Below are 13,841 nucleotides of genomic sequence, written 5' to 3'. Positions count from 1 at the left end.
TCTACCAAGATTCCAGTATAATTTGTTTATATTAAGTTTTCTAGTTATTTGGAGTTTTCTGAGCTGAAGTACTGTAGGTGATGTTTCATTGTGAGAATCAAAATGTAGTTATTCACCTCTGAGCTCGCTTACACACTGTTGGCGGGAATACGAAGTAGTTCGACCTCTGTGGAAAGCAGTTTGGAGATTTCTCAAGGAGGTAAAACTAGAATTATCATTCAACCCAGCCATTCTATTACTGGGTATATACCCCAAGAAAAATAAATTGTTCCATCAAAAAGACACCTGTAGTTGTATGTTTATCACAGTACTATTCAAAATAGCAAAGACACGGAATCAACACAAATACCAAACAATGGTGGACTGGATAAAGAAAATGTGGTACATATACACCATGGAATACTACACAGCCATAAAAATAATAAAATCATATCTTTCGCAGCAACATGTATGCAGCTGGGCCATTATTACAAGCAAATTAATGCAGAAATAGAAAATGTTTCTGCATGTTTTCACTAATACTGTGTGTTTTCACTAATACAGAGGAGCTAAACATTGGGCACACATAGACACAAAGATGAAAACAGAAAACAATGGGGATTCCAAAAAGGGGAAATGGGGGGACAGGATTGGAAAACTACCTATTGTGTATTATGTTTGCTACTTGGTTAACCGGATCACGAGAAGCCCAAACCTCAACATTGTACAATATACCTATGTAACAAACCTGCATGTGTACCCCATGAATCTAAAAAAGAAAAGTTGGGTTATTTCTCTTTCCATTGTTGAGTTTTAAGTTTCTTTGTATATTTTGAATACAAGTCTTTTAACAGTTATGTATTTTGCAAATGGTTTCTCCCATTCTGTGGTTTGTAATTTTATTTTCATAAGTATCGTTTACACAGCAGTTTTAAATTTTAGTAAGTTCCAAGTTATCAGTTCAATTCACTTTCATGGATTATTATTTTATGTCGTATCTAAAACCTCCTCAAAAAAGCCAGCTGTTATATTTTTTTCTCTCATCATTTCTTCTAAAAGTTTGATAGCTTTGTGTTTTACATTTAGGTACATGGTCAATTTTGAGTTAATTTTTGTGACATGTGTAAGGGCTAGGGTTTTATTTTCATATTGACATCCAAGTTTTCTAGCACAATTGTTAAAAAAAAACTGTCTTTTCTATATGGAATTGCCTTTGCTCCTTTATCAAAGATCGGTTAACTATATCTGTGTGGCTCTATTTATAGGCTGTCTATTTAGTTACGTTGACCTATTTATTATTTATTTTTGCCAACACTATGCTGTCTTGATTACTGTAGCTTAATAGTAAGTCTTGAAATAGAGCAGTGTAAGTCCTTCAGCTTTGTTGTTCTTCCTCCTCCTCCTTCTCCTACTCCTTCTTCAGTGTTGTGCTGTCTGTTCTAAGTATTTTGCGATTTGATACACACTTCAAAATTAGTTTATTGATGCATACAAAATAGTCTAGTAAAGTCTGGATTGTCTTGAATCTGTGGATCAAGTTGGAAAGAACTGACATCTTGACAATATTGTATTCCTATCCATGAACATGGAATATCTGTCCGTTTATTTAGTTTTTGATTTCATCAGCATTTCAGTTTTCTGCATTCATATCCTATACATATTTTTGTTATAGTTATACCCAATCATTTCATTTTTTGTGCTATTGTAAATGGTATTTCTATTAGGATTCTCCAGAGAAACAGAAAAACAGAAACATCATCTCTGTGTGTGAGTGTGTGTGAGAGAGAACGAGTGTGTGTGTGTGTGTGTGTTTGGGGTGGGGAGAGAGGAAGATCTAAAGGAATTGGCTCATATAATTGGGAAGCCTTGGCAACTGTAAATCTGCAGGTTAGGCAGCAGGCTGGAGACCCAGGGAAGAGTAGAAGTTGGACTCCAAAGGCCATCTGCTGGCAGAATTTTTTCTTGCTTAAGAAAGGTCAGTCTTTGTTCTGTGAAATGCTTCATCTGATTGGATGAAGCCAATCCACATTATAGAGGGTAATTGTCTTTGCTCGAATCTATCCATTTAAATGTTAATCCAAAAAAATACTTTCACAAGAACATCTAGAATGCTTGACCAGATATCTGGGCACTGTGGCTCAGTCGAGCTGACATAAAAAATTGAGCATCTCAGTATTTTCTAATTTCAAATGTTAATTTTTAAATTTCTGGTATAAAAGAAAGCAATTGACTTTTGAGACCTTGTTCTACACGTTTATTAGTTCCGGAAGTGTATTTCATTGGACTTTTCTAAATAAAAGATTGTATCTGTGACTAAAGACAGTTTTACTTCTTTCTTTCGAATCCATATACATTTCTTTCTTTCTTTCTTTCTTTTAAATTGCATCAGGTAAAACTTCTAGCACAATGTTGAATAGGAATGGTGAGAGAGGACATTGTTGCCTTGTTCCTGATTTTGAGGGAGAGGAGTCCAGTCTGTTTTCTTTAAATACGATGTTAGTTTTCAGCTTTGAATAATTTTTTTTTTTATCAAGTTGAGGCTGTCCTCTCTGTTTCTAGTTTGCTAACAGTTTTATGATAAAGGGTGTTGGACTTTGTTAAATGCCTTTCTCTGCGTTGATTGATTTGATCAAATTATCTCTTTCCTTTAGCTTGTTGATATGGAGAGTTACATTGATTTAGTGTTTTATTTTCGAGTCTTGCACCAGCCTTGAATGTTTGAAATAAATCCCACTTGGTTGGGATGTATAATTCTTTTTGTACTTCGATGGATTTTGTTTCCTTGTATTTTGTTGAAGTTTTTCATCTATATTTATGAGATACATCAGTCTATAGTTTTTCCCTTTCATTTCACGTCTTTATCTGGTTTAGGTATTAAGGTAATCTGGCCTCATACCTGAGTTAGGAAATGTTCCCTCTGCTTTTATTTTTTATTTTTGGAAGACATTGTAGAGAATTAGTACTATTTCTTGAAAAGTTTGTTAGAATTTACCAGTGAAACCATCTGGTACAGTACTTTCTTTTTAGGAAGGTTATGTTATTTATTCAATTTCCTTAGTAAATAGATGGCTATTCAAGTTGCCTCTCTCTCCTTGTGTTAGTTTTGGTAGTTTGTGTCTCTCAAGAAATTCATTCATCTCATCTAAGTTACCAAATTTGGAAACATAGTTGTTCATCGTATACCTTTATGATCCTTATGCCAAAGGGATTCATTATTGAATGAATATTCTTTCGTTTATTTTATATCCATGATTTATATTCTCTCTCACATTTTTGGTAATCTTGGCTGTAGATTTATCAATTTTGTGATCTTTTAAAATAACGAACTCTTTGGTTCTTTGATACTTTTGCTGACTTCCACAAATTTGGCTACATTGTATTTTCTTTTTCATTTTGTTTTCAAAGTCTTTTTAAATTTACTTGAGATTTATGTTTGACCTATGGGGTATTTAAGAGCACGTTATTTAATTTACAAATATTTGGGAATTTCCAGCTATCTTTCTGTTATTAATTTCTAATTTAGTTCCATTGTAGTCTGAGAACATGCTTTGAATGGGTTTCTACTTTTTCCAACTTCAGGTGTTTTTCAAGGCCCAGAATGTAGCCTATCTTGGCAAATGCTTCCTGTGAGCTTGAGAAGAATGTGTATTCTGTTACTGCTGGCTGAAATACTTTTAAAAATGTCAATTGGATCAAGTTGATTGATAGCGCTGTTCAGGTTATCCATATCTTTACTGATTTTCTGCCTGCTTAAACTGTCAATTCTGGCAGTGGCATGGTGAAGTCTAACTGTAACAGTGGAGCTGTTTATTTCTCCTTTCGGTTCAGTCAGTTGCTTCCTCATGTATTTTGATGCTCTGTTGTGTGATATATTCATGTTTATAATTATATCTTCCAGGAAAATTGACTCTTTGATTGTTGATGTCCCTCTTCATCACTGATCTTCCTTGTTCTGAAGAATGCTATGTTTGAATTTATTATAGCTATTCCTGCTTTTTTATTCATGAGTGTCAGCATGTTACAACTTTCTCCATCCCTTCAATTTTAATTTGTCTGAGTCTTTATATATAATATGTGCTTTTTGTAAACAGCGTGTAGTTGGATATTTAAAAACAAACTCATCTGACACTTTTTGAAAAATAATTTCTTAGGCCGTACACTTTAAAGTGCTTATAGATAAAACTGGATGAATGTCTACTGGTTTTAACAGTTCTCTGTTTACTCCATGTATTCTTATTTTTTAAAACATTTTCCTCTTTTTCTGCTATCTTTTGCTTTATTGAGCGTTTTATATAATTCTATTTTATCTCTTCTCTGAGCATGTCAATTTTACTTCTTTTAGCTTTTTTTTCATGTTTGCCTTATAATTTACAATATTTATTTTTACATAATCTAAAGCAACCTCCTAATGCCACTGTACCTTGTCACATGTGGTACAGAAACCTACTGGAGCAATCCCATTGCCTCTCTCCTATCCCTTGTGACACTGCTGTCATTTATTCAGCTTCACTGTGTGCTGTAATCTCCCAAAGGGTTGTCAGTGTTATTACTTTAAAAGGTCAATTATCTTTCAGATAAATTAAGCATAAGATCAATAAAAACATGTTCCCTTCATTTATTTCTTCTCTGATGCTCTTAATTTTAAAAAATGTAGATCCTGGTTTCTGAGCTCTGTCATTTTCCTTCTTTCTGGACACAGAACTTCTCTGAATATTCTTGCAGAGCTGATTTGCTGGCAACGAATTATCTCACTTTTTGCTTGTCTGAGAAAGTCTTTATTTTTCCTTCATTTCTGAAGGATAATTTCATGGGATATAAAAATTCTAGATTGGTTGTTTTACTTCCTTCCAACACTTGAGATATTTCACTGCATTCTCTTCGTATTTGCATAGTTTATGAGGAGAAACACTGTAATGTTTATCCTCGATTTTCTATAGATAAGATTCTCCCCCACCCCTGATTTCTTTCAAGGCTTTTTTTTTCCTTGCCTGATTTCTCACACTTTGAATGTGCTATGCCTATGAATGAGTGTGTGGTCTTTCGGCATTAATCCTGTTTGGTGTTCTCTGAGCTTCCTAGATGCGGGGCTTAGAATTATCCTTAATTTTGGAATGATCTGGGCCATTATTACTTTAAATATTTCTTCTGATGAATTCTCTCTTTCTTTTCCTTCTGATATTCCAATTACACTTACGTTACAACTTTTGAAATTGTCCCCAAATTTTTGAGTGTTCATTTTTGTTGTTGTTATTCTCTGTTTTGTTTTTTACTCTTCTCTTTCTGGAAGTTTCTATGGACATAACTTCAAGCACACTGATTCTTTCCTGGGCTGTGTCTAGTCTCTTACAAGCCCATCCAAAGCATTTTAAAATTTCGGCTACAGCACTCCTGATTTCTTGCATTTCCTTTTAATTCTTTCTTAGAATTTTCATCCCTCTGCCTACTTTACCCATCTGTTTTTGCATGTTGTCTACTTTTTCCACTAGTGTTCTTAACATACTAATCACGGTTACTTTAAATTCAGTGTCTGCTAATTCCAACATCTGTGTTATCTCTGAGTCTGATTCTGATGCTTACTTTGCCTCTTCAGACTATTTTTTTCTTGCCTCTTTGCATGTCTTGTAATTTTTTTTTTGAAAGTTGGATAATAAGAATGAAGGTTCATAGGCCTTTATGTGAGGATTTATGTGAATCTGGCTGTGAGCCAGGCTGCTGTTTTAATGTTTGCTGTGGCTCTAGGTGTTAGAGGCTTCAAATTCCCCTCGTATCCTTGTTTTTTATCTTCCTTCTTGTCTTTGAGCTTCTTTTAGAACTCTCCTTTGATAGTCTGTGACTTGCAGCAATTTTAGCTGTGCTCCCCTGCTATACGGGAGCCCTGCTGGGCGTGGGAGGTAAGGGGCAGGGGAGGAGGCATGTCTGTAAGGTTCTGATTGAATGTTGGTGACTTGGTGGGCCTGTGTCTGGGCTGTGACCTTCACTAGTCTTTCTTCAAGGGATAGGTTTCCCCTGCTCCCCCTTGATTCCCTGGCTATAGCATTGCCAGTTTATTTCCTTAAAGCCTGGCCCCTGGTGACTAGTTTTTCCCTTAAGTGAATAAGGGCTGGAGATGTATTAATGGCCTTAACCCGTATTTTTCCATCAGAAAGAGTGAGCCTTTGTTACAGAGAAGGTCTGGGCCCTTCTCCCCGACTCCCAGCCCCTTCTTTTTGTACAAATGTAATAGGTACACGTGCAGTTTTGTTATGTGGATATACTGTGTAGTGGTGTAGTGTAACCATCACCCAGATAATGTACATTGTAGCCACTAAGTGATTTCTCATCTCTCACTCCCTGCTCACCTCCCACCATTTGGAATCTCCAATGTCTATTATTCCACACTCCACATCCACCTGTACACATGATTCAGCTCCTACTTATACATGAGAACATGCAGCATTTGACTCTCTGTTTCTGAGTTATTTCACTTAAGATTTTGATAACATTTCTTCCCTTCCCCATGCCATAGCCATAAGAGATCTTTCTTAGATCCTCACCATGGAAACCTGGTGTGTGTCCAGGTAGCGACACCCATGAACGTGTGGGCGCCCTCACGCCTCCTGCCATGCTGTGGTTTCCAGAAATTTCTCAGTCTCTTGCTGGTCCACACTAAGCCTCCAGCAACTCAAACAACCGTGTATGTGCTTCTTCCAGTCCGTGAATCCAACAGCTCCTGCTCTAGGTACACAGACCGTGGTGGGTACATCATTCTTGTTATGCCTGTTTATCTAGATTTTGGGGTGGTGATTTGCCTTCAGTCTCATTTTTCTGATGAATCTAATTTTTAAAAATTTATTTTCAGTTTGTTGACCTTCTCAGAATGGATGGGAGTGTTGACTTCCAAGTTCTTTATTTTTCAGAGCTGAATCAGGAAGTCTTATGGGTTATGTTTGAGATTTTCTTTTTGCCTTTGGTTTTCAGCAGTTTGACTTTGAAATTTTCTGGCATGCTTGCCTTTTCTTCCTTTCTTCCTTGTTTCCTTCCTATTTCTTTCCTTACTTCTTTATTTCCTTTCTTCCTTCTTTCCTTATTTCCTTACTTCTTTGCTTCCTTCGTTCCCTCCCTCTCTCCCTTTCTCCTCCTTCTCCATCCTACTCACAGGTAACTGAGAGCAATTTGTAACTGTGAGCTGATTTACTTTACTTTATTTATTTTCTCAATTTAGAAAATTATGACCCATTCTTTCTTCACTTTTCTTTTCCTGTCCCATTATATCTTCTTTTTGTTTCAGGGACTTAATTGGTTTATCCTATAAATTCTTTTCTGCTTATTCCAAAGGCTGGACCATCTGTGTGTGTCTGTCTATTAATTGCACTTTTTCTCTTCATTATTGTTCCAACTTTTTTATGCTTCTCTTCATGTCTAGTAATTTTTAACTTTATAGTGAGTTAGTTGGATGTTGCATTGTAGAAATCCTGGATTTTGATTTCTTCCTCTATAGGATGTCATATTTGTTCTGGAAGGCAATGTAATCACTAGATAAATGCTTCCATTCAGTTCATTCCTGTCTAGGGACAGATTATTTAGCTTTTGCTCTCAGCCTGAGGATGAACCTATTAGTCCTAGCATGCGATGTGTATTCCCACTGTGTGGCTATTTCCGGGTTTCAGTGGGAAGTTTGAAGCATTCAGCCAGCATGTCTAACTTGGTGCGACTTTCATGCCAAAGCCCAAGGGAATGAAAAATGGGAAAGAAGTGGAAAACTGGGAAACTGCAATGGAAAGAAATAAAACAGTTAATAGAATAGACACACCAGATGGTCTAGGCTTTGGATTCTGTAGAAAATGTCCTTCGTCAATATCATAAAGTTTTGAGCCATTATCTTTTCAAATATTGTTGCTGTTTTCTCTATCTTCTTCCTCCTCTTTTCCTGGTAGTCCAAAAACATCTGTGCTAGACCAATTTATTTTCTCTGTTCTCTGGGTCTCTTATCCTCCCCTGTTATTTTTTTTCTACTCCTTTGTCTCTCCATCTTTATGGCAGGTATTTATTTTCTTTCTAATTTATTTTCCAATTTACTGATTTTCTCATCAGCAATGTCTAACGTGTTGGTAAAACAATCCATTGAACTTATCTCCGTTATTATATTATTTTATTTGTCAGTTCTAAAACGTTTTTAATCAAAATTTTACTTAGTTTTTCAGTGTATATGCACACAAACACACAAGTGTCTGTTGTGTATGTGCATGTGTGTGTTTGTGTCTCTGCGTGTGTAGGTATCTACCTATTCAAACAGATAGATTATTATTCTTTCATGGGCAAAGCATACATATTTGGCCAAAAGTTTGCAAAATTCAAATTCAGCATCTTTGCTATAAAATGTTTACAAGTTTAGAAAAAGGTTACGATGGTAATGAAAAAATTCTTATATAACACTTTTTTCTAAATTATACTTTAAGTTCAGGGGTACATATGCAGAACGAGCAAAGACTTGCAACCAACCCAAATGTCTATCAATAATAGACTGGATAAAGAAAATGTGGCACATATACACCATGGAATACTATGCAGCAATAAAAAAGGATGCATTCATGTCCTTTGCAGGGACATGGATGAAGCTGGAAACCACCATTCTTAGCAAACTATCACAAGAACAGAAAACCAAACACTGCATGTTCTCACTCATAAGTGGGGGTTGAAAAATTCTTATATAACACTTTTATACCTTTCATTCATGTAAGTTGATTTGACCTTCACAAACTTATTATGTGAGCTAGTCAGTTATTCTTAATCCCATTTAAGAAATCTAGCAACTGAAATTCAGAAAGGTGAAGTGATTTTCTGTTTGTTTCCTTAAAACCATTTTGATACAAAATTTCAACCTTGTCTTCTGTTTTAATATTAAGTTATAGTTATTTAAAATCTGTGTCAAACAACTGTGCCTCCTTGAGCTTCTTCCTATTGTATGTTTCTGTTGGTCTTCTTTTGTGAGCTTTTATTTCTTTAAGTGCTTTTCTGTTTTAAATTGTATCTGGATATGGTATTGCCAGTTTGTATGAAAGAATATTATTGCTTTCCTCCAGTGTAGATTTACACTTATTTTGCAAGATGCCTGGCTACGCAAACAATGTTAGATTACTTCTGTCTAATCTCAGGGCTTCACATCATTTTAAATGGAACTGAAATACTATGAGATTCTATGTTATATTGACCCTTATTCTTAGGGTACAGCCTTTGGGATTCAAATCTAAGAGAAAGACTTCACCAGGATACTTCCTGTAGAGACCCTGGCAGGTCGTAATGCTAATCTCCATCTCTTTAGCTTTAAGAACATTTTAAATGTGCCAACATGCCCCTTGGCCTCTCAACTTCCCTTCAGAATTTGGCAAATGCCCCTAAAGAAAAGAAGTAGCTGAGAATGCCTGGTTCATCTGCCATATTACCCACATCTGAGCCTGATCATTACTTACTATTTTGTTGACTTTCTTCTGTTTTTGTATTTTGCATAGGTTTTCAGTTAGAGAGTATTCTTAATTATCTAGCCCACTGTTATTGGAGGCAGAAATCTCCTAATTTTTCTCTTATAATATAGTCTTAGTCCTTCTTTTAACACTAATAATTTTAAGCATTCTTCTTCCATAGTCTTTCACAAATAGTTTTATCATGTAAATTATGGATCCTGTTCAGCGTGTTTGCCGCTGACTCACAGAACATTTTCTCGTCTGTGTGTGTTTTAATGTTTTCTTATGAGCTCATTTTCTTCCTTTCTCCTGATTTTCCCTGTGGAAGTCAACGTTTTCCAGGTCCTGAAAATTTTACTATGGCATATTTACATTTTCTTTGCTTGAAAGTCCAGGACTTTTGCCAATTTGAAAATTAAAAGTCACCATGTTGACTTAGCATTCCCTTTACACATGAAAAGATCAAATTTAAACTCCTAACCACTGCCTGGTACTGGTGCTGCTTAATTTCTCATGGTGGATATATTTTTCCATTGTATAGTCCTAGTGACATACAAACTTCCTCACTGCTATCACAGGCTTATGAACATTATTCTTCTAGGTCTGCTACTGAGGAAGAACCCCTTCATGGTGCTGGATTTTTGCAGGATTCTAGATTCCAGCTTTCATGGTTAAGAGGACATGACTACCTCTTATATTTCTCATCCAGCTTCTGGCCATTTAGTCTCATATCCAGTTGCTACATCTTTGTGTTTTCCTGGGGCACAGCAAACTCTCACATTTTATTGACCTGACTTTGAGTTCTCTTTATGTGTCTAGTACCTGAAGGCATTCGTTCATTGTGAGTTTGACTACCTTAGTTATTATTTATTTATTTTGTTGCATCTAATTTAGCTTCCATTTGTCTTTGTAGTGGAAGAAGGATCCAGATTAGCTCACCCATATCCATATTGGAGGACTTAATTTGTAAATGATATATTTGAATTCATTGAGAAAGTTAAAAGTGACACAAAGTGCTAAAGGAATGAAGGTTTCATAGCTGTTGGAATCCAGTGTAATGGCTGGAGAATGGGGTTCTTACAGGGCACAGGGTGGGTTGTACTATGGGACTTGCCAAGCCAAGTAGAACCTGCACCGTAGTAGTCTCTACTATATTCCTGTTGGAAACACCAATGTAGTTTTAGTAAAATGACACAATTCATGGTATTAAATTCAATAAAAGTAAATAACTAATAAGTTAAGGCTAAAATGACAATTTAATTTGTCAGCTTATTTTAGTTTTATAGTTGCATAAAAGCTACAGGCATAAAGATTTCCTACTTAGATTTATTAATACATTTGTAAATTTTCAAGTATCATTATACTAAAAATTATATTAACACTAGGAGTCCATAAAATGCTTTAATTTAAAGTAGTATATATATTAACAGGCTTGCATAAATTGTCTATAACATAAGAACCTTGGAACATACAATTGAAAATGTTTTCTGCCATATGTTTTAAATTGTGAGCTGTGTGTGTGTTTTTTTTTTTTTTTTTTTTTAACCTCTGTGACAACCTGAGTTAAATAGCACACACAAAAAAACAACAAACCAAACCAAAACAAAACAAACAAAAAATCTCAGCTAACTATCAAATGAAACAAAGGAGCTGAAATTGATAGTTGAATTTGAGTCATAATCCTAAGTAAAGTCAGGTTACAATTGTCATGGGGGGAACTAAGTGCTTGGAGATTCCGGGTACTTGTGTCTCACTCATGGTGTTGGACAATGAGCACAACTACACATTTAAGCTGGTTGGGTAGAACTTGGGAGGGACAGGGATGAGGAGGGCTATCAATCACTTCTTATAACTCCCTGGAGTTGGTCGTATCCTGTTGGGGACCTTGGCCCCTGACTGGAGAGGAAGCAGCAGAGAGCCTATTTTTGGGGAATTGTCACTACAGTAGTGACAATATTTGGCAAATCTGATGGCAGAGGCCAGAGTCTGCAAAATGCTCCTTTATTCTCATACTCTTCACTTCTTCTGAAGCCATTGCCATTTGTAAGTTTTTCTTCTCCCCAGTACAGTGTTGGGAAAGGTCTGGTTGTAACGTTTCCTTCTGAACACCCAACCCCCCGCCCCCACTTCTCCCTTTACTCTGTGCTCTCTGGCCCTGTTCCAACACAAGCACATCAGCACAAAATCTTTGGAGATGTTCTAAGGGCCAACTACTTTTCAGTACAAAGAGAAAGAATAATTCCATAGCCAGTAATAGAAACATTGCACATTTTCACCTAAACTCGGGTCCTCTTTGCTCTGGGTCTTCGATGAAATGGAAATGAAATCATCCTGTGTCTTCCTGCTTCCATTTCTCAAGAGTTTCACACTTGCTTGCTGTTGCTTCTGGGGCTGGAGCCCATCTGTTTCCTCTCCCTACTTCTTTCTCCCTTGCAGCCTTCTGGAAAAGGACCTAAAGGCAATTCTGAACTGTAGCTCCATGGTGCAAACATCAGAGCTGATCTTTCATAAGTATATTGGAGATGAAAATAGGGGCTCTGTTACAGAGATCTTTTAGAGGGGGCCACAGGACTTGGTGACCTGTTGGGTGGGAGAAGGATGGGAGGGTTTAATAGGAGGAGAAAGGATTTCACATTTTTAGTTTACCTGACTGGGTGGATTGGAGTATGCTCTGGATGTATCTGAAAAATGGATAGATCCTTCAGTGATGATGGGAAGGTCGAGAGGACAGCTGCAGCTAAAATAGAAGCATTGCTGTGATCACATCTGTGCTTTTACAGTGGGGAGCTCAGGAGAGTAGGAAAAGGACCAATCATAGCAGGTCACTGTAGATATTTTGGGGGCAGGTAGATGTCAGGTTTTTCTCATCCCAGCTTCTTGATGGAGAACCTGAGGGGATGGCTTGGGTGTTGTTGACACTGCAGCCTGTTCCTGAGTCAGAGGAGGAGATGCAAGCAAACACTGCAAAGGTTGCTCATAGCTCTCTGCTCACTGCTTTGTTGTGACAAGGAATTCAATAAAACCACCATTTTCAAAAAGCTTCTCTTCTGGGATATGAATGCTGTTCCTTTTTCTGCCATTTTTTTTTTTTGCATTAACAGGAAAAAGAATTGCATTTGAGTCTAGCTCCAAAATTCCAGCTATCATTTTGGCTGCTCTCCCTGTGATCAAATATTGAAGGCAAATGTAGGAAAATCAATGGCAGGGTGAAGGTGCAGAGTTATGTAAGAGCCTCATGAATGAAACATTAAATGCCAGATAGAGCAGGCTTTGAAATCCTGGACCGAGTGTTGTGCTGCTATTTGGACTCTATTTTGGAATCTTGAGAAATCGATATGAAAAAGCATATACCAGGAACAACTTAAAGAAAAGTCTCCACTGACCTAGAAGCAAGACCCAAAGTGCTTGCATCAGTTAGCTTGTGGCCTGGGAGAACTGCCGATATCAAATGAAAGGAGCGACGAACTCGCCAACATCACAGGAAAAACGTTTTCCTTTCAGAGCCTCGGAGTGCAGCATGGCAGGGGCAGCAGCACCCAGCATCTGCAGGCATTTGGGTTCATGGGAGCATGCAAAACAGGTCTAGCAAAATGTTGAACAATGCGGAGTGTAGACTTTTACAACAAAATGCAGGCATATTACTTTTAAATACACAAGTTGACTCAAGCTAGCCATGCTGAGTGCTACCTACGAAGGGGTCTTGATTTCATGAGATTATTCTAGCTCATATTCAGTAACCTGTTGACATTCATTGTTTTTCAGATATATCTAAAAGCAATTCAGTTTCTTGAGGAGTAAACTTGTCTTTGTTATCATTACACATTTTAGGCTAGACATGGGTGTTTCGAAGAGCCCAGGGAAGTGACTTTCGAATGGGCCCTTTGGGATGGCTGCTGGCAGGCCTCATGCTCTGGGCGGCTGTGAGGACTGTGGTGAACAGGGCCGCTTTTGAGGATGCACCCAGCCAGCCTCCCCTGCAGGCTCTGTCTGCCGATGTTGATTCACCCGACAGGCTCTCGGGCTCCAGGAGGACCCTCCTTCCCAATGACTCCTACACACAGTTAGCATTGACTGAGGACTGTGAAGATAAATGGACACTGTTCCTGCTCGAAGGCACCTAGAGTCTAGTTGGGGGTGGCTTCTGCAGACAAATCAGCAAGACCATGTGACAGGCACCACAGTAGATGGGAGCACAGGGCACACAGGAGCGGGGGACACAGGGAGGGAGGAGTTCGCTGTGCTGCGGTGGAAGTGGGGGCTCAGGAGCATCAGGCAGAGGTGAATTTATCTGGTTTGAATTTTGAGAGAGGAATTGGCTGAGGAACAGAATCCAAGATGAAGGGGCAATGAAAGGCTAGGCTCTTGGGCACGAAGCAGCGTCCCGCTTTTAGGAGCCTGTGTGGATAGGGTGGGGTTGAATAGTGA

The sequence above is a fragment of the Piliocolobus tephrosceles genome, chromosome 4 (assembly GCF_002776525.5).
Source record: "Piliocolobus tephrosceles isolate RC106 chromosome 4, ASM277652v3, whole genome shotgun sequence".
Taxonomy (NCBI): Eukaryota; Metazoa; Chordata; class Mammalia; order Primates; family Cercopithecidae; genus Piliocolobus; species Piliocolobus tephrosceles.
This window is presented reverse-complemented; position numbering follows the sequence as displayed.